This window comes from Saccopteryx bilineata, chromosome 6, assembly GCF_036850765.1.
Source record: "Saccopteryx bilineata isolate mSacBil1 chromosome 6, mSacBil1_pri_phased_curated, whole genome shotgun sequence".
NCBI classification, from domain to species: domain Eukaryota; kingdom Metazoa; phylum Chordata; class Mammalia; order Chiroptera; family Emballonuridae; genus Saccopteryx; species Saccopteryx bilineata.
In genome coordinates, this window is record NC_089495.1 from 46,035,922 (window position 1) to 46,041,921 (window position 6,000).

Genomic DNA, 6,000 nt, shown 5'->3' on the forward strand with positions numbered 1-6,000 from the left:
CACACTCACAGGTACAAGGAGTTGGGATATCAATATATCTTTTATGGAGAAAATTTAACCCATAACATCAAGGTAATCATTGCCAAAGAAAAATTACACTGGACAATTAAACATGCAAGAAAGCATTCAGTCAAGAATAATGGGATTGAGACTATTACAATAGGGGAGAGATATTAAACTCAATTCCACTGAAACAAAAGGTAGGAGATTTTAAGCACTGGGGTGAGTGCTGGGGCATTAATAAATGTTAGCGAGAGGTTGGTCAATATGAGGAGTCACTTAAAAACCTTGGGCTCCGACTCATGACCCCCTGCCCCAGACTGGGAAATGAGGGTGCTATCTTTCTTGAGAATGTTAAAGCAATGGCTCTCAGTCCTAGAGAAAGACATTGCCAGTTGGTAGAAGATTTATGTCTCAAAGGGACAAAGAAAGAGTTTACAACTACAAATTTCTGAAGTAAATGCTCTAACAACAAAAAAAAAGAGGCAAGAGGTATATAGAAAAAAAAATCTTTCTAAAGTTTAGTCAAGCAGAGGGGGACGTTAAGGCCACCTCAATCACCAGTTAGTACCAGAGTTGATGGCTTGCTCTGGTTACAGGTGTGTCCATATACTGAACACCACCGTTGGCCTCCCAAGCAGGAGACCATGAACAGCCTTTTCCATTCACTTCAGTGTATCCTGACATGAAAGCTTTTAGGTAGGTGCTGAAATTTATGAAACAAAATTCTAAAAACAATGTGCAAGATAGTTTATAAGGAAACAGAAATGAAGGTAAATCAGGTAACTTGAGGGGAGCTGAAATGTTCGAAACCAGCGTTAGAGGAAATGAGAGAAGAGATTAGAAGCATTCCTAAACTATCTGAAATAGTCTCAAAAATTGATATGATCTGATTCAATTGTTGGTGGTCTCAAACACCTATAATACTTCTTTATTTTTTCCACTCATTGCCCATGTGCCACATAAAAGATGGAGAAAGAGTAGGTAGAAAAAGGAAAGAAAAAATTGCTGTTTGCAGCTAAATGCCAAATTGAATTGGTGTCATTATAAAATAAAGAGCAACACTCAACTCATCTTCAGCGGCTCTTGATAAACTCAAGATCCCTCAGGTATTATGGATTTATGCCCTACATGTTGTCTTTAGTACATAGATTTCAATGTTCCTAGATTTTTTTTTTAAAGTAATGCAATAAGCCTTGCAAAGAGGTCCACCAGGACCTGATTGATTATAAGAATAATCTTGTCTTTCACTGCTTGGAAAGAATTCTACTGGTAAGCATCTTAGAAGATTTAGAGATACCATGCCGGCAATGTTAAATTGTAAGTAGTGCATATCTAAGGAAAACTAAAGCTTTCAGTGAAAGGTTAGCAAACTTTTAGTGTAAGGGCCAGAGAGAAAACATTTTTGTTTTTTCGGGCCACCTCATCTCTGTCACCACTACTCAACTTTGTTATTGTAGCACAAAAGCAGCCATAGACATTGTGAACATAAATAGACATGGCTGTGTAGCCAATATTTGTGGACACTGAAGTTTGACTTTCATATGCAATATTGTTTTGCTTTTGCTTTTTGCCAATTACCTAAGTATGTAAAATCCATTCTTAGTAGCAAGCTGTACAGAAATAGGCAATGCAACAGATTTGGCCCTGATAACCCAACCCTAGTTGAAATGAAAAAAGAATCACAAATCCCACATATTCCCAGTGCACCTCATTTTATGCCTCTCATTAGAATGAGCCAGTCACAGGGGGAAATATTCCCAGGCCCATGTTGACAAAAAGAGAAAGACAGTCAAGTCTAAAGTTGTTTTGCCAATGTCCCAGCCTCATAAGAGCCTAATGCTACACAAAAGCATTATCATTCATTTACACAGTCAACCCATGTTTATTGAAGGACTGCTCTGAGGCATGTACAGTGCTACATATATGGAGACTAAAACTCCTTGGTCTCATGGAGTTCATCCCCAAAAAGCTAATACCTAAGCTCAGTGAGCATTAGATTCACCAGTGTTGCCTTCAGAAATGACAGAGAGTAGATATTTTTCAAAACACTCTCCAGACCAATAAAACCAGAATCTCAGAGGTAGGGCCTAGTCATCCTCAGAATGATTTGCTTTCTTTTTATGATTTCTTTTTTTATTATTGACTTAAATTTATTGTATTTACATAGATTCAGGTGTCCCACTGAATTCATATTCCACCCTGTAATCCCCTCAACTTCCCCCTTGACCCCTCCCCCAAACACCTTCCCCCCTTCCCTTCAGAATTTGCTTTTCTGCTCTCTATAACGATGTGTTATGTATATATAATTCCACCAATCTCTTTCCCTTCTCTGATCCCATCCTATCATCCCCTTTCCCTCTGTCTGCTTTCCCACTGGTCTCTTTGATCCCGCCTCTGCCTCTATTCTGTTCCTCAGTTCACATTGTTCATTGGATTCCTCAAATGAATGAGGTCATATGATATTTTTATTTCTTGCCTGGCTTATTTCACTTAACATAATAGTTTCCAGGTCCATCCATGTTGTCACGAAAGGTAAGATTTCCTTCTTTTTCATTGCCCCATAGTATTCCACTGTGTATATGTACTATTCCTTTTTAATCCACTTGTCTACTGATGGACACTTGGGCTGTTTCCAGATCTTGGCTAGTGTAAACAATGCTGCCATAAACATAGGGGTGCATTTCTTCTTTTGAATCAGTGATTTGGTGTTCTTAGGATATATTCCTAAAAGTGGGATGGCTGGGTCAAAAGGCAGTTCAATTTTTAACTTTTTGAGGAATCTCCATACTGTTTTCCACAGTGGCTGCACCAGTCTGCATTCCCACCAGCAGTGCAGGAAGGTTCCCTTTCCTCAACATCCTCAACAGCACTTATTATGTGTTGTTTTGTTAATGAGCGCCATTCTGACTGGTGTGAGGTGATATCTCATTGTGGTTTTAATTTCCATTTCTCTAATGATTAGTGATATTGAACATTTTTTCATGTGCCTATTGGCCATCTGTATGTCGTCTTTGAAGTGTCTATTCATTTCTTTTGCCCACTTTTTGATTGGATTATGTTCCCGGTGTTGAGTTTTACATGTTCTTTATAAATTTTGGTTATTAAACTTTTATCAGACATATTGTTGAATATGTTCTCCCATTGTGTGGTTTGTCTTTTTATCTTGTTCATATTGTCTTTAGCTGTGCAAAAGGTTTTTAGTTTGATAGAGTCCCATTTGTTCATCCTGTCTTTTTTTTCCACTTCCCCATGGATATAAATCAGCAAATATTTTGCTGCGAGAGAGGTCGGAGAGCTTACTGCCTATGTTTTCTTCTAAGATGTTTATGGTTTCATGACTTACATTTAAGTCTTTTATCTATTTTGAGTTTATTTTTGTGAATGGTGTAAGTTGGTGGTCTACTTTTATTTTTTTGCAAGTAGCTGTCCAATTTTCCCAACATCATTTGTTAAAGAGACTATCTTTATTCCATTGTATGCTCTTACCTCCTATGTCAAATATCAATTGTCCATAAAAGTGTGGGTTTATTTCTGGGTTCTCTATTCTGCTCCATTGATCTGTATGCCTGTTCTTATGCCAGTACCAAGCTGTTTTGAGTACAATAGCCTTGTAGTATAACTTGATATCAGGAAATGTGATACAACTCACTTAATTCTTCTTCTTCAAGATTGCTGAGGATATTCGTGTTCTTTCTTGGTTCCATATACATTTTTGGAATATTTGTTCTATATCTTTTAAGTATGTCATTGGTATTTTAATGGGAATTGCATTGAATTTATAAATTGCTTTGGGTAATATAAACATTTTAATGATGTTTATTCTTCTTATCCTTGAACACGGTATATGCTTCCACTTCTTTGTATCTTCCTCAGTTTCTTTTGTCAATGTTTTATAAGTTTCTGAGTACAAATCTTTAACCTCCTTGGTTAAATTTACTCCCAGGTACTTTATTTGTTGTTGTTGCAGTAGTGAAGGGGATTGTTTTCTTAATTTCTCTTTCAGACATTTCATTGTTGGTGTATAAAAATGTCACTGATTTCTGAATATTAATTTTATATCCTGCCCCCTTGCTGAATTCATTTATCAGATCCAGTAGTTTTTTGACTGAGACTTTAGGGTTTTCTATGTACAGTATCAGATCATCAGTAAATAATGATAGTTTTACTTCTTCTTTTTCAATTTGGATGCATTTCTTACATCTTAAATCTACATTCCTCTTTTACTAGATTCCCCCCACCCCATTCTGTTTACCACAGGCCCCTTAACATTTCTTACATCATTGATTGGGTTGTAATGAATTCCTTGAGGGTTTTAATTTTTTTTGTATGGAAAGCTTTTTATTTCTCCTTCTATTTTAAATGATAGCCTTACTGGATAAAGAAGTATTGGTTGTAGGCTCTTGTTCTGCATTACTTTGAATATTTCTTGCCATTCCCTTCTCGCCTCAATTGTTTTTGTTGAGTAGTCGGATGTCATCCTTTTGGGAGCTCCTTTGTAGGAGATTGACTGCTTTTCACTTGCAGCTTTTAGTATTCTTTATTTCTTAGTTTTGGTATTTTAATTATGATGTGTCTTCATGTAGGTTTATTTGTGTTCCTTTTTAATCGGATTCTCTGTGCTTCTTGAACTTGTGTGACTTTTTCCTGCATCAATTTCAGGATGTTTTCAACTATGATTTCTTTAATCAGGTTCTCTATCTTTTGTTCTTTCTCTTCTCCTTCAGGAACCCCTATGATGCAAATGTTGTTTCTCTTCCTGTTGTCACAGAGCTCTCTTAGAGTTTTCTCAGACTTTTTGATCCTCTTTTTTTTTTTTTTGCTGTTCTGCTTCCATGCTTTTGCTTATCTTGTCCTCTAAATTGCTGATTCAATCCTCTCTTTCATCTTGCCTGCTTTTAATTCCTTCTAGTGTAGTATTCATTTCTGATATAGTGTTTGTCATTTCTGTCTGATTCTTTTTTATGATTTTAATGTTATTTTTTATGCCAGCTATCTCTTTGTTTAGGTGCTCATATTTTCTATCTATGGTTGCTCTAAGATCTTTGAGTATCCTAACAATCGTTATTCTAAACTCTGCATCTGGCATCTTAGTTATTTCCATTTTATTCAATTCTTTTTCTGGGGATTTCTCTTGTTGATTCATTTGAGTTGCACTTCTCTGTCTTCCCATTTTTTCTCTATATAGACTGCTCCTTCAAATATGTTGTTTGTGTAGCTATCTGAGTATAGGATTGGTGTTATCTGACTGCAGCTTTCAGTTGTGTAATTTCTAAATCTTCTTGTGATGGCTTCAGCTGTTTGTAATTTGCTGTGGGCTACTTGTCTTCTCCTACTGCTCTTTTTGCTATTTGTGATGTTTTCTATGCCTTAGCTGGGTCAGGTGTGAGGAGCCTTTCCTTAAGATACCACTCTAACTTTGGTTGTTAGGTCTTGAGCTGATGCTCTTTGTATCTGGCCACTGGATGTACCAGCCCTGGACCTCCCTGGCCAGAAACTGGTGAAGACCAGTGGGAGGCACCACTTTTGACTGGCCCTCAGCAACCTTCTTTGAGCTACAGGTGATCCAGAATCATCTTCTCCTCATCCAACACCTGATCCTCCAAGTTGGCCATCTTGGGCTGCTCTCAGAATGATTTGCTTTTGAAAATTCCACTGACTATACACCACAGCCTCCAGAGTTGATTTGATTGCTTTGGGGTGGGCCCAGACACAGGTAGTTTTTAAAATTCTCCAGGTAATTCTAAAGTGCAGCCAGGATTGTGAACCTTGGCCTAGAACTTCTAAGTAGGAAGATTTGATCCATGAGACTCATGAGGCCCCTTAATTACACCCACACTTAAAAGCAGTGTGGGGAAGAGTCCCCACTCAGACACATCCTCAGCCCACTTTTAAGTTTACTTCTATGGGGCCAGAGGGTTTAAGCTTTGGTGAGATCCTCAGGTCCTTAGACATTTAAATCCAGGTTCAAGTCTCATAGTTTCTCACCCTGAGATCCAA